Below are 25,009 nucleotides of genomic sequence, written 5' to 3'. Positions count from 1 at the left end.
CAAGCAGCCTGGCGCCGCAACGCTGGGGATTGGGGACCCCCGAGGCCCAGCGCCGGACTCAAAGTCCCGCCCCGCCGCCAAACGGGCAGCTCCGGGCTCCGCAGGATATTCAGGGAGGGAGAACCGCCAGGCCCCTCCAAGCCCCCGGCGACTTTCGAAGGTCCCCCGCGCCAAAACGCTTGGGCCCACGCTCTAGCTCCACAGCGCTCTCACCTCGGCCCGCCCCTCCGCTGGCCGCACAGCCGACGGATCGGTCCTGCCGGCCTCCTGGGGGCTAAACCTAACCCTATCTCGTTCCCCGAAGGGCCCCCCCAAAGGGGCCTGGCACAGCAAAGCCGGGGATTGGGGACCCCCGAGCCCCAGTACCGGACTCACCTTCCCGCCCCGCCACCAACCATGCCGCTAAGGTCACTGCCGGTTATTGAGGGCGGGAGAACAGGCAGGGCCCTCCCAGACCCTGGCAACATTCGAATTCCCCCTGCGCCAAAATGCTTGGGCCCACGCTCCCCCTCCCCAGCTCCCTCACCTTGGACCGACCCTAAGCTCACCGCACAACCTGCGGATCAGGCCTGCCGCCCTCCTGGGGGCTAACCCTAACCCTAGGTCGGCCCCCAAGGGGCCCCTCCCAAGGAGCCTGGCGCAGCAATGCTGGGGATTGGGAACCCCCAAGGCCCAGCGCCGGACTCAACGTCCCGCCCCGCTGCCACCGGGGCCGCTCCGGGCTCCGCAGGACATTCAGGGCGGGAGAACGAACGGGCAGGGCCCTCCAAGTCCCCGGCGACTTTCGAAAGTCCCCCGCGAAAAAAACCCTTGGGCCCACGCTCTAGCTCGCCGGCGCACTCACCTCGGCTCGCCGCACACCCGGCGGATAGGACCTACAAGCCTCCCTCCCAAGGGGCCTGGCGCTGCAACACCAGGGATTGGGGACCTCCGAGGCCCATCCCTGGACTCACCGGCTGCCCCACCACCACCCGGGCTGCAAGTGCTTTGGCCAGTCATTCAGAGCGGGAGAATGGGCAGGACCCTCCCAGCATTCAGCAATCTCCAAAGGCCTCCCACGCCAAAACGCTTGGGCACACGCTCCCGCTCACCAGCGCCCTCACCTCGACCTGCCCCTCAGTTCTCTGCACAGCCTGCGGATCAGGCCTGCCGGCCTCCTGAGGCCTAACCCTATCCCTAGGTCGGCCCCCCAGGGGCCGCTCCCAAGGGGCCTGGTGCCAAAAGGCCGGGGATTGAGTCCCTCGAACCGCCGCGCCGGACTCTCCCTGTGGCACCGCCGCCCACTGGGCCCCTAGGGGCGACTCCGGTCATTCAGGGCGGGAGAACGCGCAGGGTTCTCCGAGCCTCCAGCGACATTCGAAGGCCTCCCGAGGCAAAACGCTTGGGGCCACGCTCCCGCTCGCCAGCGCTCTCACCTTGGCCCGCCCCTCCGCTGGCCGCACAGCCGACGGATCGGTCCTGCCGGCCTCCTGGGGGCTAAACCTAACCCTATCTCGTTCCCCGAAGGGCCCCCCCAAGGGGCCTGGCACAGCAAAGCCGGGGATTGGGGACCCCCGAGCCCCAGCGCCGGACTCACCTTCCCGCCCCGCCGCCAACCGTGCCGCTAGGGTCACTGCCGGTCATTGAGGGCGGGAGAACAGGCAGGGCCCTGCCAGACCCCGGCAACCTTCGAAGGCCTCCCGCGCCAAAACGCTTGGGCACACGCTCCCGCTCACCAGCGCCCTCACCTCGACCTGCCCCTCCGCTCTCCGCACAGCCTGCGGATCAGGCCTGCCGGCCTCCTGAGGCCTAACCCTATCCCTAGGTCGGCCCCCAAGGGGCCGCTCCCAAGGGGAATGGTGCCAAAAGGCCTGGGATTGGGTCCCCCGAACCGCCGCGCCGGACTCTTCCTGCGGGACCGCCGCCAACTGGGCCCCTAGGGGCGACTCCGGTCATTCAGGGCGGGAGAACGCACAGGGCTCTCCGAGCCTCCAGCGACATTCGAAGGCCCCCCGAGGCAAAACGCTTGGGCCCACGCTCCCCCTCGCCAGCGCCCTCACCTTGGCCTTCCCCTCCGCTCGCCAAACAATGGGCGAATCGGGCCTGCCGGCCACCTGGGGCTAACCCTAAACCTAGGTCGGACCCCAGGGCCCCTCCCAAGGTGACTGGCGCAGGAAAGCCAGGGATTGGGGACACAGAACCCAGGCGCCGGACTCACCCTGCTGCCCTGCCGCCACCCGGGTTGCTAGGGGCGCCGCCGGTCATTCAGGGCAGGAGAACGGGCAGGGCCCTCCAAGCCCCGGCGACCATCGAAGGACCCCACGACAAAACGCTTGGTCCCACGCTCCCGCTCGCCAGCGCTCTCACCTCGGCCCGCCCCTTCGCTGGCCGCACAGCCGACGGATCGGTCCTGCCGGCCTCCTGGGGGCTAAACCTAACCCTATCTCGTTCACCGAAGGGCCCCCCAAAGGGGCCTGGCACAGCAAAGCCGGGGATTGGGGACCCCCGAGCCCCAGCGCCGGACTCAAAGTCCCGCCCCGCTGCCACCCTGGCCGCTCCGGGCTCCGCAGGTCATTCAGGGCGGGAGAACCACCAGGGCCCTCCAAGCCCCGGGCGACTTTGAAGGTCCCCCGCGCCAAAACGCTTGGGCCCACGCTCTAGCTCGCCGCCGCACTCACCTCGGCTCGCCGCACAACCGGCGGATAGGACCTACAAGCCTCCCTCCCATGGGGCCTGGCGCCGAAACACTAGGTATTGGGGACCCCCGAGCCCCATTCCTGGACTCACCTGCTGCCCCTCCACCACCCGGGCCGCAAGATCTATGGCCGGTCATTCAGGGCGGGAGAATGGGCAGGACCCTCCCAGCCCTCAGCAATCTTCAAAGGCCTCCCACGACAAAACGCTTGGGCCCACGCTCCCCCTCCCCAGCTCCCTCACCTTGACCCAACCCTGTGCTCGCCTCACAACCTGCAGATCGGGCCTGCCGGCCTCCTGGGGGCTAACCCTAACCCTACCTGGGCCCCCAAGGGGCCCCTCCCAAGGAGCCTGGCGCCGCAACGCTGGGGATTGGGGACCCCCGAGGCCAGCGCCAGACTCAAAGTCCCGCCCCGCTGCCACCCTGGCCACTCCGGGCTCCGCAGGTCATTCAGGGCGGGAGAACCACCAGGGCCCTCCAAGCCCCCGGCGACTTTCGAAGGTCCCCCGCGCCAAAACGCTTGGGCCCATGCTCTAGCTCCACAGCGCTCTCACCTCGGCCCGCCCCTCCGCTGGCCGCACAGCCGACGGATCGGTCCTGCCGGCCTCCTGGGGGCTAAACCTAACCCTATCTCGTTCCCCGAAGGGCCCCCCCAAAGGGGCCTGGCACAGCAAAGCCGGGGATTGGGGACCCCCGAGCCCCAGTACCGGACTCACCTTCCCGCCCCGCCACCAACCATGCCGCTAGGGTCACTGCCGGTTATTGAGGGCGGGAGAACAGGCAGGGCCCTCCCAGACCCTGGCAACATTCGAATTCCCCCTGCGCGAAAATGCTTGGGCCCACGCTCCCCCTCCCCAGCTCCCTCACCTTGGACCGACCCTAAGCTCACCGCACAACCTGCGGATCAGGCCTGCCGCCCTCCTGGGGGCTAACCCTAACCCTAGGTCGGCCCCCAAGGGGCCCCTCCCAAGGAGCCTGGCGCAGCAATGCTGGGGATTGGGAACCCCCAAGGCCCAGCGCCGGACTCAACGTCCCGCCCCGCTGCCACCGGGGCCGATCCGGGCTCCGCAGGACATTCAGGGCGGGAGAACGAACGGGCAGGGCCCTCCAAGTCCCCGGCGACTTTCGAAAGTCCCCCGCGAAAAAAACCCTTGGGCCCACGCTCTAGCTCGCCGGCGCACTCACCTCGGCTCGCCGCACACCCGGCGGATAGGACCTACAAGCCTCCCTCCCAAGGGGCCTGGCGCTGCAACACCAGGGATTGGGGACCTCCGAGGCCCATCCCTGGACTCACCGGCTGCCCCACCACCACCCGGGCTGCAAGTGCTTTGGCCAGTCATTCAGAGCGGGAGAATGGGCAGGACCCTCCCAGCATTCAGCAATCTCCAAAGGCCTCCCACGCCAAAACGCTTGGGCACACGCTCCCGCTCACCAGCGCCCTCACCTCGACCTGCCCCTCAGTTCTCTGCACAGCCTGCGGATCAGGCCTGCCGGCCTCCTGAGGCCTAACCCTATCCCTAGGTCGGCCCCCCAGGGGCCGCTCCCAAGGGGCCTGGTGCCAAAAGGCCGGGGATTGAGTCCCCCGAACCGCCGCGCCGGACTCTCCCTGTGGCACCGCCGCCCACTGGGCCCCTAGGGGCGACTCCGGTCATTCAGGGCGGGAGAACGCGCAGGGTTCTCCGAGCCTCCAGCGACATTCGAAGGCCTCCCGAGGCAAAACGCTTGGGGCCACGCTCCCGCTCGCCAGCGCTCTCACCTTGGCCCGCCCCTCCGCTGGCCGCACAGCCGACGGATCGGTCCTGCCGGCCTCCTGGGGGCTAAACCTAACCCTATCTCGTTCCCCGAAGGGCCCCCCCAAGGGGCCTGGCGCCGCAACCCTGGGGATTGGGGACCCCCGAGGCTCAGCGCCGGACTCAAAGTCCCACCCCGCTGCCACCCTGGCCGCTCCGGGCTCCGCAGGTCATTCAGGGCGGGAGAACCACCAGGGCCCTCCAAGCCCCTGGCGACTTTGAAGGTCCCCCGCGCCAAAACGCTTGGGCCCACGCTCTAGCTCGCCGCCGCACTCACCTCGGCTCGCCGCACAACCGGCGGATAGGACCTACAAGCCTCCCTCCCATGGGGCCTGGCGCCTAAACACCAGGTATTGGGGACCCCCGAGCCCCATTCCTGGACTCACCTGCTGCCCCTCCACCACCCGGGCCGCAAGTTCTATGGCTGGTCATTCAGGGCGGGAGAATGGGCAGGACCCTCCCAGCCCTCAGCAATCTTCAAAGGCCTCCCACGACAAAACGCTTGGGCCCACGCTCCCCCTCCCCAGCTCCCTCACCTTGGCCTGACCCTGCGCTCGCCTCACAACCTGCGGATCGGGCCTGCCGGCCTCCTGGGGGCTAACCCTAACCCTTCCTGGGCCCCCAAGGGGCCCCTCCCAAGGAGCCTGGCGCCGCAACGCTGGGGATTGGGGACCCCCGAGGCCCAGCGCCAGACTCAAAGACCCGCCCCGCTGCCACCCTGGCCGCTCCGGGCTCCGCAGGTCATTCAGGGCGGGAGAACCACCAGGGCCCTCCAAGCCCCTGGCGACTTTGAAGGTCCACCGCGCCAAAACGCTTGGGCCCACGCTCTAACTCGCCGGCGCACGCACCTCGGCTCGCCGCTCAACCGGCAGATAGGACCTACAAGCCTCCCTCCCAAGGGGCATGGCGCCGCAACTCCAGGGATTGGTGACCCCCGAGCCCCATCCCTGGACTCACCTGCTGCCCCTCCACCACCCCGGCCGCAAGTGCTGTGGCCGGTCATTCAGGGCGGGAGAATGGGTAGGATCCTCCCAGCCCTCAGCAATCTTCAAAGGCCTCCCACGCCAAAACGCTTGGGCCACGCTCCCCTCCCCAGCTCCCTCACCTCCGCCCGACTCTGCGCTCGCCAAACAACCTGCGGATCGGGCCTGCCGGCCTCCTGGGGCTAACCCTAACACTACCTCGGCCCCCAAGGGGCCCCTCCCAAGGTGACTGGCGCAGGAAAGCCAGGGATTGGGGACACAGAACCCAGGCGCCGGACTCACCCTGCTGCCCTGTCGCCACCCGGGTCGCTAGGGCGCCGCCGGTCATTCAGGGCAGGAGAACGGGCAGGGCCCTCCAAGCCCCGGGAACATCGAAGGACCCCACGACAGAACGCTTGGTCCCACGCTCCCGCTCGCCAGCGCTCTCACCTCGGCCCGCCCCTCCGCTGGCCGCACAGCCGACGGATCGGTCCTGCCGGCCTCCTGGGGGTTAAACCTAACCCTAGCTCGTTCCCCGAAGGGCCCCCCAAGGGGCCTGGCACAGCAAAGCCGGGGATTGGGGACCCCCGAGCCCCAGCGCCGGACTCACCTTCCCGCCCCGCCGCCAACCGTGCCAGTAGGGTCACTGCCGGTCATTCAGGGCGGGAGAACGAACGGGCAGGGCCCTCCAAGTCCCTGGCGACTTTCGAAGGTCCCCCGCGCAAAAACCCTTGGGCCCACGCTCTAGCTCGCCGGCGCACTCACCTCGGCTCGCCACACAACCGGCGGATAGGAAGTACAAGCCTCCCTCCCAAGGGGCCTGGCGCCGAAACACCAGGGATTGGGGACCCCCGAGGCCCATCCCTGGACTCACCTGCTGCCCCTCCACCACCCGGGCCGCAAGTGCTGTGGCCGGTCATTCAGGTCGGGAGAATGGACAGGACCCTCCCAGCCGGCAGCAATCTTCAAAGGCCTCCCAAGCCAAAATGCTTGGGCCCACGCTCCCCCTCCCCAGCTCCCTCACCTTGGCCCGACCCTGCGCTCGCCGCACAACCTGCGGATCGGGCCTGCCGGCCTCCTGGGGGCTAACCCTAACCCTAGGTAGGCCCTTGAGGGGCCCCTCCCAAGCAGCCTGGCGCCGCAACGCTGGGGATTGGGGACCCCCGAGGCCCAGCGCCGGACTCAAAGTCCCGCCCCGCCGCCAAACGGGCCGCTCCTGGCTCCGCAGGATATTCAGGGAGGGAGAACCGCCAGGCCCCTCCAAGCCCCCGGCGACTTTCGAAGGTCCCCCGCGCCAAAACGCTTGGGCCCACGCTCTAGCTCGCCAGCGCACTCACCTCGGCTCGCCGCACACCCGGCGGATAGGGCCTGCAAGCGTCCCTCCCAAGGGGCCTGGCGCTGCAACACCAGGGATTGGGGACCCCCGAGCCCCATCCCTGGACTCACCTGCTGCCCCTCCACCACCCGGGCCGCAAGTGCTGTGGCCGGTCATTCAGCGCGGGAGAATGGGCAGGACCCTCCCAGCCCTCAGCAATCTTCAAAGGCCTCCCACGCCAAAAAGCTTGGGCCCATGCTCCTCCTCCACAGCTCCCTCACCTCCGCCCGACCCTGCACTCGCTGCACAACCTGCGGATCGGGCCTGCCGGCCTCCTGGGGGCTAACCCTAACGCTACTTCGGCCCCTGAGGGGCCCCTCCCAAGGTGACTGGCGCAGGAAAGCCAGGGATTGGGGACACAGGGCCCAAGCGCCGGACTCACCCTGCTGCCCTGCCGCCACCCGGGTCGCTAGGGGCGCCGCCGGTCATTCAGGGCAGGAGAACGGGCAGGGCCCTCCAAGCCCCGGCGAACATCGAAGGACCCCACGACAAAACGCTTGGTCCCACGCTCCCGTTCGCCAGCGCTCTCACCTCGGCCCGCCCCTCCGCTGGCCGCACAGCCGACGGATCGGTCCTGCCGGCCTCCTGGGGGCTAAACCTAACCCTATCTCGTTCCCCGAGGGGCCCCCCCAAGCGGCCTGGCACAGCCAAGCCGGGGATTGGGGACCCCCGGGCCCCAACGCCGGACTCAAAGTCCCGCCCTGCCGCCACCCGGGCCGCTCCGGGCTCCGCAGGTCATTCAGGGCGGGAGAACGAACGGGCAGGGCCCTCCAAGTCCCCGACGACTTTCGAAAGTCCCCCGCGCAAAAACCCTTGGGCCCACGCTCTAGCTCGCCGGCGCACTCACCTCGGCTCGCCACACAACCGGCGGATAGGACCTACAAGCCTCCCTCCCAAGGGGCCTGGCGCTGCAACACCAGGGATTGGGGACCTCCGAGGCCCATCCCTGGACTCACCGGCTACCCCACCACCACCCGGGCTGCAAGTGCTTTGGCCAGTCATTCAGAGCGGGAGAATGGGCAGGACCCTCCCAGCATTCAGCAATCTCCAAAGGCCTCCCACGCCAAAACGCTTGGGCACACGCTCCCGCTCACCAGCGCCCTCACCTCGACCTGCCCCTCAGTTCTCTGCACAGCCTGCGGATCAGGCCTGCCGGCCTCCTGAGGCCTAACCCTATCCCTAGGTCGGCCCCCCAGGGGCCGCTCCCAAGGGGCCTGGTGCCAAAAGGCCGGGGATTGAGTCCCCCGAACCGCCGCGCCGGACTCTCCCTGTGGCACCGCCGCCCACTGGGCCCCTAGGGGCGACTCCGGTCATTCAGGGCGGGAGAACGCGCAGGGTTCTCCGAGCCTCCAGCGACATTCGAAGGCCTCCCGAGGCAAAACGCTTGGGGCCACGCTCCCGCTCGCCAGCGCTCTCACCTTGACCCGCCCCTCCGCTGGCCGCACAGCCGACGGATCGGTCCTGCCGGCCTCCTGGGGGCTAAACCTAACCCTATCTCGTTCCCCGAAGGGCCCCCCCAAGGGGCCTGGCACAGCAAAGCCGGGGATTGGGTTCCCCCGAGCCCCAGCGCCGGACTCACCTTCCCTCCCCGCCGCCAACCCTGCCTCTAGGGTCACTGCCGGTCATTCAGGGCGGGAGAACGAATGGGCAGGGCCCTCCAAGTCCCTGGCGACTTTCGAAGGTCCCCCGCGCAAAAACCCTTGGGCCCACGCTCTAGCTCGCCGGCGCACTCACCTCGGCTCGCCACACAACCGGCGGATAGGAAGTACAAGCCTCCCTCCCAAGGGGCCTGGCGCCGCAACACCAGGGATTGGGTACCCCCGAGGCCCATCCCTGGACTCACCTGCTGCCCCTCCACCACCCGGGCCGCAAGTGCTGTGGCCGGTCATTCAGGGCGGGAGAATGGACAGGACCCTCCCAGCCCGCAGCAATCTTCAAAGGCCTCCCAAGCCAAAATGCTTGGGCCCACGCTCCCCCTCCCCAGCTCCCTCACCTTGGCCCGACCCTGCGCTCGCCGCACAACCTGCGGATCGGGCCTGCCGGCCTCCTGGGGGCTAACCCTAACCCTAGGTAGGCCCTTGAGGGGCCCCTCCCAAGCAGCCTGGCGCCGCAAGGCTGGGGATTGGGGACCCCCGAGGCCCAGCGCGGGACTCAAAGTCCCGCCCCGCCGCCAAACGGGCCGCTCCGGGCTCCGCAGGATATTCAGGGAGGGAGAACCGCCAGGCCCCTCCAAGCCCCCGGCGACTTTCGAAGGTCCCCCGCGCCAAAACGCTTGGGCCCACGCTCTAGCTCGCCAGCGCACTCACCTCGGCTCGCCGCACACCCGGCGGATAGGGCCTGCAAGCGTCCCTCCCAAGGGGCCTGGCGCTGCAACACCAGGGATTGGGGACCCCCGAGCCCCATCCCTGGACTCACCTGCTGCCCCTCCACCACCCGGGCCGCAAGTGCTGTGGCCGGTCATTCAGCGCGGGAGAATGGGCAGGACCCTCCCAGCCCTCAGCAATCTTCAAAGGCCTCCCACGCCAAAAAGCTTGGGCCCATGCTCCTCCTCCACAGCTCCCTCACCTCCGCCCGACCCTGCACTCGCTGCACAACCTGCGGATCGGGCCTGCCGGCCTCCTGGGGGCTAACCCTAACGCTACTTCGGCCCCCGAGGGGCCCCTCCCAAGGTGACTGGCGCAGGAAAGCCAGGGATTGGGGACACAGGGCCCAAGCGCCGGACTCACCCTGCTGCCCTGCCGCCACCCGGGTCGCTAGGGGCGCCGCCGGTCATTCAGGGCAGGAGAACGGGCAGGGCCCTCCAAGCCCCGGCGACCATCGAAGGACCCCACGACAAAACGCTTGGTCCCACGCTCCCGTTCGCCAGCGCTCTCACCTCGGCCCGCCCCTCCGCTGGCCGCACAGCCGACGGATCGGTCCTGCCGGCCTCCTGGGGGCTAAACCTAACCCTATCTCGTTCCCCGAGGGGCCCCACCAAGCGGCCTGGCACAGCCAAGCCGGGGATTGGGGACCCCCGGGCCCCAACGCCAGACTCAAAGTCCCGCCCTGCCGCCACCCGGGCCGCTCCGGGCTCCGCAGGTCATTCAGGGCGGGAGAACGAACGGGCAGGGCCCTCCAAGTCTCCGACGACTTTCGAACGTCCCCCGCGCAAAAACCCTTGGGCCCACGCTCTAGCTCGCCGGCGCACTCACCTCGGCTCGCCACACAACCGGCGGATAGGACCTGCAAGCCTCCCTCCCAAGGGGCCTGGCGCCGCAACACCAGGGATTGGGGACCCCCGAGCCCCATCCCTGGACTCACCTGCTGCCCCTCCACCACCCGGGCGCAAGTGCTGTGGCCGGTCATTCAGGGCGGGAGAATGGGCAGGACCCTCCCAGCCCTCAGCAATTTTCAAAGGCCGCCCACGCCAAAACGCTTGGGCCCACGCTTCCCCTCACCAGCTCCCTCACCTCGGCCTGAACCTGCGCTCCTCGCACAACCTGCGGATCGGGCCTGCCGGCCTCCTGGGGCTAACCCTAATGCTACGTCGGCCCCCGAGGGGCCCCTCCTAAGGTGACTGGCGCAGGAAAGCCAGGGATTGGGGACACAGAACCCAGGCGCCGGACTCACCCTGCTGCCCTGCCGCCACCCGGGTCGCTAGGGGCGCCGCCGGTCATTCAGGGCAGGAGAACGGGCAGGGCCCTCCAAGCCCCGGCGACCATCGAAGGACCCCACGACAAAACGCTTGGTCCCAGGCTCCCGTTCGCCAGCGCTCTCAACTCGGCCCGCCCCTCCGCTGACCGCACAGCCTACGGATCGGTCCTGCCGGCCTCCTGGGGGCTAAACCTAACCCTATCTCGTTCCCCGAGGGGCCCCCCCAAGCGGCCTGGCACAGCCAAGCCGGGGATTGGGGACCCCCGAGCCCCATCGCCGGACTCAAAGTCCCGCCCCGCCGCCACCCGGGCCGCTCCGGGCTCCGCAGGTCATTCAGGGCGGGAGAACGAACGGGCAGGGCCCTCCAAGTCCCCGGCGACTTTCGAAAGTCCCCCGCGCAAAAACCCTTGGGCCCACGCTCTAGCTCGCCGGCGCACTCACCTCGGCTCGCCACACAACCGGCGGATAGGACCTACAAGCCTCCCTCCCAAGGGGCCTGGCGCCGCAACACCAGGGATTGGGGACCCCCGAGCCCCATCCCTGGACTCACCTGCTGCCCCTCCACCACCCGGGCCGCAAGTGCTGTGGCCGGTCATTCAGGGCGGGAGAATGGGCAGGACCCTCCCAGCCCTCAGCAATCTTCAAAGGCCTCCCACGCCAATAAGCTTGGGCCCATGCTCCTCCTCCACAGCTCCCTCACCTCCGCCGGACCCTGCACTCGCTGCACAACCTGCGGATCGGGCCTGCCGGCCTCCTGGGGCTAACCCTAACCCTACGTTGGCCCCCAAGGGGCCCCTCCCAAGGTGACTGGCGCAGGAAAGCCAGGGATTGGGGACACAGAGCCCAGGCGCCGGACTCACCCTGCTGTCCCGCCGCCACCCGGGTCGCTAGGGGCGCCCCCGGTCATTCAGGGCAGGAGAACGGGCAGGGCCCTCCAAGCCCCGGCGATCATCGAAGGACCCCACGACAGAACGCTTGGTCCCACGCTCCCGCTCGCCAGCGCTCTCACCTCGGCCCGCCCCTCCGCTGGCCGCACAGCCGACGGATCGGTCCTGCCGGCCTCCTGGGGGTTAAACCTAACCCTATCTCGTTCCCCGAAGGGCCCCCCAAGGGGCCTGGCACAGCAAAGCCGGGGATTGGGGACCCCCGAGCCCCAGCGCCGGACTCACCTTCCCGCCCCGCCGCCAACCGTGCCAGTAGGGTCACTGCCGGTCATTCAGGGCGGGAGAACGAACGGGCAGGGCCCTCCAAGTCCCCGGCGACTTTCGAAGGTACCCCGCGCAAAAACCCTTGGGCCCACGCTCTAGCTCGCCGGCGCACTCACCTCGGCTCGCCACACAACCGGCTGATAGGAAGTACAAGCCTCCCTCCCAAGGGGCCTGGCGCCGCAACACCAGGGTTTGGGGACCCCCGAGGCCCATACCTGGAATCACCTGCTGCCCCTCCACCACCCGGGCTGCAAGTGCTGTGACCGGTCATTCAGGGCGGGAGAATGACAGGACCCTCCCAGCCCGCAGCAATCTTCAAAGGCCTCCCAAGCCAAAATGCTTGGGCCCACGCTCCCCCTCCCCAGCTCCCTCACCTTGGCCCGACCCTGCGCTCGCCGCACAACCTGCGGATCGGGCCTACCGGCCTCCTGGGGGCTAACCCTAACCCTAGGTAGGCCCTTGAGGGGCCCCTCCCAAGCAGCCTGGCGCCGCAACGCTGGGGATTGGGGACCCCCGAGGCCCAGCGCCGGACTCAAAGTCCCGCCCCGCCGCCAAACGGGCCGCTCCGGGCTCCGCAGGATATTCAGGGAGGGAGAACCGCCAGGCCCCTCCAAGCCCCCGGCGACTTTCGAAGGTCCCCCGCGCCAAAACGCTTGGGCCCACGCTCTAGCTCGCCAGCGCACTCACCTCGGCTCGCCGCACACCCGGCGGATAGGGCCTGCAAGCGTCCCTCCCAAGGGGCCTGGCGCTGCAACACCAGGGATTGGGGACCCCCGAGCCCCATCCCTGGACTCACCTGCTGCCCCTCCACCACCCGGGCCGCAAGTGCTGTGGCCGGTCATTCAGGGCGGGAGAATGGGCAGGACCCTCCCAGCCCTCAGCAATCTTCAAAGGCCTCCCACGCCAAAACGCTTGGGCCCATGCTCCTCCTCCACAGCTCCCTCACCTCCGCCCGACCCTGCACTCGCTGCACAACCTGCGGATCTGGCCTGCTGGCCTCCTGGGGGCTAACCCTAACGCTACGTCGGCCCCCGAGGGGCCCCTCCCAAGGTGACTGGCGCAGGAAAGCCAGGGATTGGGGACACAGAACCCAGGCGCCTGACTCACCCTGCTGCCCTGCCGCCACCCGGGTCGCTAGGGGCGCCGCCGGTCATTCAGGGCAGGAGAACGGGCAGGGCCCTCCAAGCCCCGGCGACCATGGAAGGACCCCACGACAAAACGCTTGGTCCCACGCTCCCGTTCGCCAGCGCTCTCACCTCGGCCCGCCCCTCCGCTGGCCGCACAGCCGACGGATCGGTCCTGCCGGCCTCCTGGGGGCTAAACCTAACCCTATCTCGTTCCCCGAGGGGCCCCCCCAAGCGGCCTGGCACAGCCAAGCCGGGGATTGGGGAACCCCGAGCCCCAACGCCGGACTCAAAGTCCCGCCCCGCAGCCACCCGGGCCGCTCCAGGCTCCGCAGGTCATTCAGGGCGGGAGAACGAACGGGCAGGGCCCTCCAAGTCCCCGGCAACTTTCGAAAGTCCCCCGCGCAAAAACCCTTGGGCCCATGCTCTAGCTCGCCGGCGCACTCACCTCGGCTCGCCACACAACCGGCGGATAGGAAGTACAAGCCTCCCTCCCAAGGGGCCTGGCGCCGCAACACCAGGGATTGGGGACCCCCGAGGCCCATACCTGGACTCACCTGCTGCCCCTCCACCACCCGGGCGCAAGTGCTGTGGCCGGTCATTCAGGGCGGGAGAATGGGCAGGACCCTCCCAGCCCTCAGCAATCTTCAAAGGCTTCCCACGCCAAAACGCTTGGGCCCACGCTCCCCCTCCCCAGCTCCCTCACCTCAGCCTGAACCTGTGCTCCTCGCACAACCTGCGGATCGGGCCTGCCGGCCTCCTGGGGGCTAACCCTAACCCTACGTTGGCCCCCAAGGGGCCCCTCCCAAGGTGACTGGCGCAGGAAAGCCAGGGATTGGGGACACAGAGCCCAGGCGCCGGACTCACCCTGCTGTCCCGCCGTCACCCGGGTCGCTAGGGGCGCCGCCGGTCATTCAGGGCAGGAGAACGGGCAGGGCCCTCCAAGCCCCGGCGAACATCGAAGGACCCCATGACAAAACGCTTGGTCCCACGCTCCGGTTCGCCAGCGCTCTCACCTCGGCCCGCCCCTCTGCTGGCCGCACAGCCGACGGATCGGTCCTGCCGGCCTCCTGGGGTCTAAACCTAACCCTATCTCGTTCCCCGAAGGGCCCCCCCAAGGGGCCTGGCACAGCAAAGCCGGGGATTGGGGACCCCCGAGCCCCAGCGCCGGACTCACCTTCCCGCCCCGCCGCCAACCGTGCCGCTAGGGTCACTGCCGGTCATTGAGGGCGGGAGAACAGGCAGGGCCCTGCCAGACCCCGGCAACCTTCGAAGGCCTCCCGCGCCAAAACGCTTGGGCACACGCTCCCGCTCACCAGCGCCCTCACCTCGACCTGCCCCTCCGCTCTCCGCACAGCCTGCGGATCAGGCCTGCCGGCCTCCTGAGGCCTAACCCTATCCCTAGGTCGGCCCCCAAGGGGCCGCTCCCAAGGGGAATGGTGCCAAAAGGCCTGGGATTGGGTCCCCCGAACCGCCGCGCCGGACTCTTCCTGCAGGACCGCCGCCAACTGGGCCCCTAGGGGCGACTCCGGTCATTCAGGGCGGGAGAACGCACAGGGCTCTCCGAGCCTCCAGCGACATTCGAAGGCCCCCCGAGGCAAAACGCTTGGGCCCACGCTCCCCCTCGCCAGCGCCCTCACCTTGGCCTTCCCCTCCGCTCGCCAAACAATGGGCGAATCGGGCCTGCCGGCCACCTGGGGCTAACCCTAAACCTAGGTCGGACCCCAGGGCCCCTCCCAAGGTGACTGGCGCAGGAAAGCCAGGGATTGGGGACACAGAACCCAGGCGCCGGACTCACCCTGCTGCCCTGCCGCCACCCGGGTTGCTAGGGGCGCCGCCGGTCATTCAGGGCAGGAGAACGGGCAGGGCCCTCCAAGCCCCGGCGACCATCGAAGGACCCCACGACAAAACGCTTGGTCCCACGCTCCCGCTCGCCAGCGCTCTCACCTCGGCCCGCCCCTTCGCTGGCCGCACAGCCGACGGATCGGTCCTGCCGGCCTCCTGGGGGCTAAACCTAACCCTATCTCGTTCACCGAAGGGCCCCCCAAAGGGGCCTGGCACAGCAAAGCCGGGGATTGGGGACCCCCGAGCCCCAGCGCCGGACTCAAAGTCCCACCCCGCCGCCAACCAGGGCCGCTCCGGGCTCCGCAGGTCATTCAGGGCGGGAGAACCGCCAGGGCCCTCCAAGCCCCCCGCGACTTTGAAGGTCCCCCGCGCCAAAACGCTTGGGCCCACGCTCCCCCTCCCCAGCTCCCTCACCTTGGCCCGACCCTGTGCTCGCCTCACAACCTGCGGACTGGGCCTGCCGGCCTCCTGGGGGCTAACCCTAACCCTACCTCGGCCCCCAAGGGGCCCCTCCCAAGGAGCCTGGCGCCGCAACGCTGGGGATTGGGGACCCCCGAGGCCCATTCCTGGACTCACCTGCTGCCCCTCCACCACCCGGGCCGCAAGATCTATGGCCGGTCATTCAGGGCGGGAGAATGGGCAGGACCCTCCCAGCCCTCAGCAATCTTCAAAGGCATCCCACGACAAAACGCTTGGGCCCACGCTCCCCCTCCCCAGCTCCCTCACCTTGACCCGACCCTGTGCTCGCCTCACAACCTGCGGATCGGGCCTGCCGGCCTCCTGGGGGCTAACCCTAACCCTACCTGGGCCCCCAAGGGGCCCCTCCCAAGGAGCCTGGCGCCGCAACGCTGGGGATTGGGGACCCCCGAGGCCCAGCGCCAGACTCAAAGTCCCGCCCCGCTGCCACCCTGGCCACTCCGGGCTCCGCAGGTCATTCAGGGCGGGAGAACCACCAGGGCCCTCCAAGCCCCCGGCGACTTTCGAAGGTCCCCCGCGCCAAAACGCTTGGGCCCACGCTCTAGCTCCACAGCGCTCTCACCTCGGCCCGCCCCTCCGCTGGCGGCACAGCCGAGGGATCGGTCCTGCCGGCCTCCTGGGGGCTAAACTTAACCCTATCTCGTTCCCCGAAGGGCCCCCCCAAAGGGGCCTGGCACAGCAAAGCCGGGGATTGGGGACCCCCGAGCCCCAACGCCGGACTCAAAGTCCCGCCCCGCCGCCACCCGGGCCGCTCCGGGCTCCGCAGGTCATTCAGGGCGGGAGAACGAACGGGCAGGGCCCTCCAAGTCCCCGGCGACTTTCGAAAGTCCCCCGCGAAAAAAACCCTTGGGCCCACGCTCTAGCTCGCCGGCGCACTCACCTCGGCTCGCCGCACACCCGGCGGATAGGACCTACAAGCCTCCCTCCCAAGGGGCCTGGCGCTGCAACACCAGGGATTGGGGACCTCCGAGGCCCATCCCTGGACTCACCGGCTGCCCCAACACCACCCGGGCTGCAAGTGCTTTGGCCAGTCATTCAGAGCGGGAGAATGGGCAGGACCCTCCCAGCATTCAGCAATCTCCAAAGGCCTCCCACGCCAAAACGCTTGGGCACACGCTCCCGCTCACCAGCGCCCTCACCTCGACCTGCCCCTCAGTTCTCTGCACAGCCTGCGGATCAGGCCTGCCGGCCTCCTGAGGCCTAACCCTATCCCTAGGTCGGCCCCCCAGGGGCCGCTCCCAAGGGGCCTGGTGCCAAAAGGCCGGGGATTGAGTCCCCCGAACCGCCGCGCCGGACTCTCCCTGCGGCACCGCCGCCCACTGGGCCCCTAGGGTCGCCGCTGGTCATTCAGGGCAGGACAACGGGCAGGGCCCTCCAAGCCCCGGCGAGCTTCGAAGGACCCCACGGCAAAACGCTTGGTCCCACGCTCCCGCTCGCCAGCGCTCTCACCTCGGCCCGCCCCTCCGCTAGCCGCACAGCCGACGGATCGGTCCTGCCGGCCTCCTGGGGGCTAAACCTAACCCTATCTCGTTCCCCGAAGGGCCCCCCTAAGGGGCCTGGCATAGCAAAGCCGGGGATTGGGGACCCCCGAGCCCCAGCGCCGGACTCACCTTCCCGCCACGCCGCCAACCGTGCCTCTAGGGTCACTGCCGGTCATTGAGGGCGGGAGAACAGGCAGGGCCCTCCCAGACCCGGGCAACCTTCGAAGGCCTCCCGCGCCAAAACGCTTGGGCCTACGCTTCCGCTAACCAGCGCCCTTACCTTGGCCCGCCCCTCGGCTAAGCGCACAACTGGCGGATCGGGCTTGCGGGCCTTCTGGGGGCTAACCCTAACCCTAGGTCTGCCCTTGAGGGGCCCCTCGCAAGCAGCCTGGCGCCGCAACGCTGGGGATTGGGGACCCCCGAGGCCCAGCGCTGGACTCAAAGTCCCGCCCCGCCGCCAGCCGGGCCGCTCCGGGCTCCGCAGGTCATTCAGGGCGGGAGAACCGCCAGGGCCCTCCAAGCCCCCGGCGACTTTCGAAGGTCCCCCGCGCCAAAACGCTTGGGCTCACGCTCTAGCTCGCCAGCGCACTCACCTCGGCTCGCCGCACACCCGGCGGATAGAGCCTGCAAGCGTCCCTCCCAAGGGGCCTGGCGCTGCAACACCAGGGATTGGGGACACCCGAGGCCCATCCCTGGACTCACCTGCTCCCCCACCACCACCCAGGCTGCAAGTGCTGTGGCAGGTCATTCAGGGCGGGAGAATGGGCAGGACCCTCTCAGCCATCAGCAATCTTCAAAGGCCTCCCACCCCAAAACGCTTGGGCCCACGCTCCCCCTCCCCAGCTCCCTCACCTTGACCGGACCCTGCGCTCGCCACACAACCTGTGGATCGGGCCTGCCGGCCTCCTGGGGGCTAATCCTAACCCTACGTGGGCCCCCAAGGGGCCCCTCCCAAGGAGCCTGGCGCCACAACGCTGGGGATTGGGGACCCCAGAGGCCCAGTGCCGGACTCAATGTCCCGCCCCGCCGCCACCCGGGCCGCTACGGGCTCCGCAGGTCATTCAGGGCGGGAGAACAGGTAAGGCCCTCCCAGACCCCGGCAACCTTCGAAGGCCTCCGGAGCCAAAACGCTTGGGCACACGCTCCCGCTCACCAGCGCCCTCACCTCGACCTGCCCCGCTGCTCTCTGCACAGCCTGCGGATCAGGCCTGCTGGCCTCCTGAAGCCTAACCCTATCCCTAGGTCGTCCCCCGAGGGGCCGCTCCCAAGGGGCCTGGTGCCAAAAGGCCGGGGATTGGGTCCCCCGAACCGCCGCGCAGGACTCTCCCTGCGGCACCGCCGCCCACTGGGCCCCTAGGGGCGATTCCGGTCATTCAGGGCGGGAGAACGCACAGGGCTCTTAGAGCCTCCAGCGACATTGAAGGCCCCCCGAGGCAAAACGCTTGGGCCCACGCTCCCCCTCGCCAGCGCCCTCACCTCGGCCTTCCCCTTCGCTCGCCAAACAACGGGGGGATCGGGCCTGCCGGCCTCCTGGGGCTAACCCTAACCCTAGGTCTGCCCCCGAGGGCCCCTCACAAGGGTCCTGGCGCCACAACGCCGGGGATTGGGGACCCCGAGCCCCAGCGCCAGACTCACCCTGCCGACCCGCCGCCACCCGTGCCGCTAGGAGCGCAGCCGGTCGTTCAAGACGGGAGAACAGGCAGGGCCCTATGAGCCCCCGGCAACATTCGAAGGCCCCCTGCGCCAAAACGCTTGGGCCCACGCTCCCCCTCCCCAGCTCCCTCACCTTGGCCCGACCCTGCGCTCGCCGCACAACCTGTGGATCGGGCCTGCTGGCCTCCTGGGGGCTAAACCTAACCCTCTGTCGGCCCCCAAGGGGCCCCTCCCAAGGAGCCTGGCGCCACAACGCTGGGGATTGGGGACCCCCGAGCCCCAGCGCCGGTCTCAAAGTCCCGCCCCGCCGAAAAACGGGCCGCTACGGGCTCCGCAGGTCATTCAGGGCGAGAGAACGAACGGGCAGGGCCCTCCAAGTCCCCTGCAACTTTCGAAGGTCCCCCGCGCCAAAACGCTTGGGACCACGCTCTAGCTCGCCAGCGCACTCACCTCAGCTCGCCGCACACCCAGCGGATAGGGCCTGCAAGCGTCCCTCCCAAGAGGCCTGGCGCCGCAACACCAGGGATTGGTGACCCCCGAGCCCCATCCCTGGACTCACCTGCTGCCCCTCCACCACCCGGGCCGCAAGTGCTGTGGCCAGTCATTCAGGGTGGGAGAATGGGCAGGACCCTCCCAGCCCTCAGCAATCTTCAAAGGCCTCCCACGCCAAAACGCTTGGGCCCACGCTCCCCCACCCCAGCTCCCTCACCTTGGCCCGACCCTGTGCTCGCCTCACAAACTGCGGATCCGGCCTGCCGGCCTCCTGGGGTCTAACCCTAACCCTATGTCGGCCCCCAAGGGGCCCCTCCCAAGTTGACTGGCGCAGGAAAGCCAGGGATTGGGGACACAGAGCCCAGGCGCTGGTCTCACCGTGCTGCCCTGCTGCCACCCGGGTCGCTAGGGCGCCGCCGGTCATTCAGGGCAGGACAACAGGCAGGGCCCTCCAAGCCCTGGCGAACATCGAAGGACCCCACGACAAAACGCTTGGTCTCACGCTCCCGTTCGCCAGCGCTCTCACCTCGGCCCGCCTCTCCGCGGGCCGCACAGCCGACGGATCGCACCTGCCGGCCTCCTGGGTGCTAAACCTAACACTATCTCGTTCCCCCAAGGGCCGCCCCAAGGGGCCTGGCACAGCAAAGCCGGGGATTGGGGACCCCGGAGCCCCAGCGCCAGACTCACCTTCCCGCCCCGCGGCCAACCGTGCCGCTAGGGTCACTGCCGGTCATTGAGGGCGGGAGAACAGGCAGGGCCCTCCCAGACCCTGGCAACATTCGAAGGCCCCCTGCGCCAAAACGCTTGGGCCCACGCTCCCCCTCCCCAGCTCCCTCACCTTGGCCCGACCCTGCGCTCACCACACAACCTGCGGATCGGGCCTGCCGCCCTCCTGGGGGCTAAACCTAACCCTACCTCGCCCCCCAAGGGGCCCCTCCCAAGGAGCCTGGCGCAGCAACGCTGGGGATTGGGGACCGCCAAGGCCCAGCGCCGGACTCAAAGTCCTGCCCCGCTGCCCCCCGGGCCGCTCCGGGCTCCGCAGGTCATTCAGGGAGGGAGAACCGCCAGGGCCCTCCAAGCCCCCGGCGACTTTCGAAGGTCCCCCACGCCAAAACGCTTGGGCCCACGCTCTAGCTCGCCAGCGCACTCACCTCGGCTCGCGGCACACCCGGCGGATACGGCCTGCAAGCGTCCCTCCCAAGGGGCCTGGCGCTGCAACACCAGGGATTGGGGACCCCCGAGCTCCATCCCTGGACTCACCTGCTGCCCCTCCACCACCCGGGCCGCAAGTGCTGTGGCCGGTCATTCAGGGCGGGAGAATGGGCAGGACCCTCCCAGCCATCAGCAATTGTCAAAGGCCGCCCACGCCAAAACCCTTGGGCCCACGCTCCCCCTCACCAGCTCCCTCACCTCGGCCTGAACCTGCGCTCCTCGCACAACCTGCGGATCGGGCCTGCCGGCCACCTGGGGCTAACCCTAAACCTAGGTCGGACCCCAGGGCCCCTCCCAAGGTGACTGGCGCAGGAAAGCCAGGGATTGGGGACACAGAACCCAGGCGCCGGACTCACCCTGCTGCCCTGCCGCCACCCGGGTTGCTAGGGGCGCCGCCGGTCATTCAGGGCAGGAGAACGGGCAGGGCCCTCCAAGCCCCGGCGACCATCGAAGGACCCCACGACAAAACGCTTGGTCCCACGCTCCCGCTCGCCAGCGCTCTCACCTCGGCCCGCCCCTCCGCTGGCCGCACAGCCTACGGATCGGTCCTGCCGGCCTCCTGGGGGCTAAACCTAACCCTATCTCGTTCCCCAAAGGGCCCCCCAAAGGGGCCTGGCACAGCAAAGCCGGGAATTGGGGACCCCCGAGCCCCAGCGCCGGACTCAAAGTCCCGCCCCGCCGCCAACCGGGCCGCTCCGGGCTCCGCAGGTCATTCAGGGCGGGAGAACCGCCAGGGCCCTCCAAGCCCCCGGCGACTTTGAAGGTCCCCCACGCCATAACGCTTGGGCCCACGCTCCCCCTCCCCAGCTCCCTCACCTTGGCCTGACCCTGTGCTCGCCTCACAACCTGCGGATCGGGACTGCCGGCCTCCTGGGGGCTAACCCTAACCCTACCTAGGCCCCCAAGGGGCCCCTCCCAAGGAGCCTGGCGCCGCAACCCTGGGGATTGGGGACCCCCGAGGCCCAGCGCCGGACTCAAAGTCCCGCCCCGCTGCCACCCTGGACGCTCCGGGCTCCGCAGGTCATTCAGGGCGGGAGAACCAACAGGGCCCTCCAAGCCCCGGGCGACTTTGAAGGACCCCCGCGCCAAAACGCTTGGGCCCACGCTCTAGCTCGCCGCCGCACTCACCTCGGCTCGCCGCACAACCGGCGGATAGGACCTACAAGCCTCCCTCCCATGGGGCCTGGCGCCGAAACACCAGGTATTGGGGACCCCCGAGCCCCATTCCTGGACTCACCTGCTGCCCCTCCACAACCCGTGCCGCAAGTTCTATGGCCGGTCATTCAGGGCGGGAGAATGGGCAGGACCCTCCCAGCCCTCAGCAATCTTCAAAGGCCTCCCACGCCAAAACGCTTGGGCCCATGCTCCTCCTCCACAGCTACCTCACCTCCGCCCGACCCTGCACTCGCTGCACAACCTGCGGATCTGGCCTGCTGGCCTCCTGGGGGCTAACCCTAACGCTACGTCGGCCCCCGAGGGGCCCCTCCCAAGGTGACTGGCGCAGGAAAGCCAGGGATTGGGGACACAGAACCCAGGCGCCTGACTCACCCTGCTGCCCTGCCGCCACCCGGGTCGCTAGGGGCGCCGCCGGTCATTCAGGGCAGGAGAACGGGCAGGGCCCTCCAAGCCCCGGCGACCATCGAAGGACCCCACGACAAAACGCTTGGTCCCACGCTCCCGTTCGCCAGCGCTCTCACCTCGGCCCGCCCCTCCGCTGGCCGCACAGCCGACGGATCGGTCCTGCCGGCCTCCTGGGGGCTAAACCTAACCCTATCTCGTTCCCCGAGGGGCCCCCCCAAGCGGCCTGGCACAGCCAAGCCGGGGATTGGGGAACCCCGAGCCCCAACGCCGGACTCAAAGTCCCGCCCCGCCGCCACCCGGGCCGCTCCGGGCTCCGCAGGTCATTCAGGGCGGGAGAACGAACGGGCAGGGCCCTCCAAGTCCCCGGCGACTTTCGAAAGTCCCCCGCGCAAAAACCCTTGGGCCCACGCTCTAGCTCGCCGGCGCACTCACCTCGGCTCGCCACACAACCGGCGGATAGGACCTACAAGCCTCCCTCCCAAGGGGCCTGGCGCCGCAACACCAGGGATTGGTGACCCCCGAGCCCCATCCCTGGACTCACCTGCTGCCCCTCCACCACCCCGGCCGCAAGTGCTGTGGCCGGTCATTCAGGGCGGGAGAATGGGTAGGACCCTCCCAGCCCTCAGCAATCTTCAAAGGCCTCCCACGCCAAAACGCTTGGGCCACGCTCCCCTCCCCAGCTCCCTCACCTCCGCCCGACTCTGTGCTCGCCAAACAACCTGCGGATCGGGCCTGCCGGCCTCCTGGGGCTAACCCTAACACTACCTCGGCCCCCAAGGGGCCCCTCCCAAGGTGACTGGCGCAGGAAAGCCAGGGATTGGGGACACAGGACCCAGGCGCCGGACTCACCCTGCTGCCCTGTCGCCACCCGGGTCGCTAGGGCGCCGCCGGTCATTCAGGGCAGGAGAACGGGCAGGGCCCTCCAAGCCCCGGGAACATCGAAGGACCCCACGACATAACGCTTGGCCCCCCCCTCCCGCTCGCCAGCGCTCTCACCTCGGCCCGCCCCTCCGCTGGCCGCACAGCCGACGGATCGGTCCTGCCGGCCTCCTGGGGGTTAAACCTAACCCTATCTCGTTCCCCGAAGGGCCCCCCAAGGGGCCTGGCACAGCAAAGCCGGGGATTGGGGACCCCCGAGCCCCAGCGCCGGACTCACCTTCCCGCCCCGCCGCCAACCGTGCCACTAGGGTCACTGCCGGTCATTCAGGGCGGGAGAACGAACGGGCAGGGCCCTCCAAGTCCCCGGCGACTTTCGAAGGTCCCCCGCGCAAAAACCCTTGGGCCCACGCTCTAGCTCGCCGGCGCACTCACCTCGGCTCGCCACACAACCGGCGGATAGGAAGTACAAGCCTCCCTCCCAAGGGGCCTGGCGCCGCAACACCAGGGTTTGGGGACCCCCGAGGCCCATACCTGGACTCACCTGCTGCCCCTCCACCACCCGGGCTGCAAGTGCTGTGACCGGTCATTCAGGGCGGGAGAATGGACAGGACCCTCCCAGCCCGAAGCAATCTTCAAAGGCCTCCCAAGCCAAAATGCTTGGGCCCACGCTCCCCCTCCCCAGCTCCCTCACCTTGGCCCGACCCTGCGCTCGCCGCACAACCTGCGGATCGGGCCTGCCGGCCTCCTGGGGGCTAACCCTAACCCTACGTTGGCCCCCAAGGGGCCCCTCCGAAGGTGACTGGCGCAGGAAAGCCAGGGATTGGGGACACAGAGCCCAGGCGCCGGACTCACCCTGCTGTCCCGCCGCCACCCGGGTCGCTAGGGGCGCCGCCGGTCATTCAGGGCAGAACGGGCAGGGCCCTCCAAGCCCCGGCGAACATCGAAGGACCCCACGACAAAACGCTTGGTCCCACGCTCCCGTTCGCCAGCGCTCTCACCTCGGCCCGCCCCTCCGCTGGCCGCACAGCCGACGGATCGGTCCTGCCGGCCTCCTGGGGGCTAAACCTAACCCTATCTCGTTCCCCGAAGGGCCCCCCCAAAGGGGCCTGGCACAGCAAAGCCGGGGATTGGGGACCCCCGAGCCCCAGTACCGGACTCACCTTCCCGCCCCGCCACCAACCATGCCGCTAGGGTCACTGCCGGTTATTGAGGGCGGGAGAACAGGCAGGGCCCTCCCAGACCCTGGCAACATTCGAATTCCCCCTGCGCCAAAATGCTTGGGCCCACGCTCCCCCTCCCCAGCTCCCTCACCTTGGACCGACCCTAAGCTCACCGCACAACCTGCGGATCAGGCCTGCCGCCCTCCTGGGGGCTAACCCTAACCCTAGGTCTGCCCCCAAGGGGCCCCTCCCAAGGAGCCTGGCGCAGCAATGCTGGGGATTGGGAACCCCCAAGGCCCAGCGCCAGACTCAACGTCCCGCCCCGCTGCCACCGGGGCTGCTCCGGGCTCCGCAGGACATTCAGGGCGGGAGAACGAACGGGCAGGGCCCTCCAAGTCCCCGGCGACTTTCGAAAGTCCCCCGCGAAAAAAACCCTTGGGCCCACGCTCTAGCTCGCCGGCGCACTCACCTCGGCTCGCCGCACACCCGGCGGATAGGACCTACAAGCCTCCCTCCCAAGGGGCCTGGCGCCGCAACACCAGGGATTGGGGACCCCCGAGCCCCATCCCTGGACTCACCTGCTGCCCCTCCACCACCCGGGCCGCAAGTGCTGTGGCCGGTCATTCAGGGCGGGAGAATGGGCAGGACCCTCCCAGCCCTCAGCAATCTTCAAAGGCCTCCCACGCCAAAAAGCTTGGGCCCATGCTCCTCCTCCACAGCTCCCTCACCTCCGCCCGACCCTGCACTCGCTGCACAACCTGCGGATCGGGCCTGCCGGCCTCCTGGGGGCTAACCCTAACGCTACTTCGGCCCCCGAGGGGCCCCTCCCAAGGTGACTGGCGCAGGAAAGCCAGGGATTGGGGACACAGGGCCCAAGCGCCGGACTCACCCTGCTGCCCTGCCGCCACCCGGGTCGCTAGGGGCGCCGCCGGTCATTCAGGGCAGGAGAACGGGCAGGGCCCTCCAAGCCCCGGCGACCATCGAAGGACCCCACGACAAAACGCTTGGTCCCTCGCTCCCGTTCGCCAGCGCTCTCACCTCGGCCCGCCCCTCCGCTGGCCGCACAGCCGACGGATCGGTCCTGCCGGCCTCCTGGGGGCTAAACCTAACCCTATCTCGTTCCCCGAGGGGCCCCCCCAAGCGGCCTGGCACAGCCAACCGGGGATTGGGGACCCCCGGGCCCCAACGCCGGACTCAAAGTCCCGCCCTGCCGCCACCCGGGCCGCTCCGGGCTCCGCAGGTCATTCAGGGCGGGAGAACGAACGGGCAGGGCCCTCCAAGTCCCCGACGACTTTCGAAAGTCCCCCGCGCAAAAACCCTTGGGCCCACGCTCTAGCTCGCCGGCGCACTCACCTCGGCTCGCCACACAACCGGCGGATAGGACCTACAAGCCTCCCTCCCAAGGGGCCTGGCGCCGCAACACCAGGGATTGGGGACCCCCGAGCCCCATCCCTGGACTCACC

Source organism: Ursus americanus, chromosome 16, assembly GCF_024610735.1.
Source record: "Ursus americanus isolate L20-20 chromosome 16, mUrsAme1.1.p, whole genome shotgun sequence".
NCBI classification, from domain to species: Eukaryota; Metazoa; Chordata; class Mammalia; order Carnivora; family Ursidae; genus Ursus; species Ursus americanus.
The sequence above is the reverse complement of the archived record's forward strand: the minus strand, read 5'-3'. Positions refer to the sequence as shown.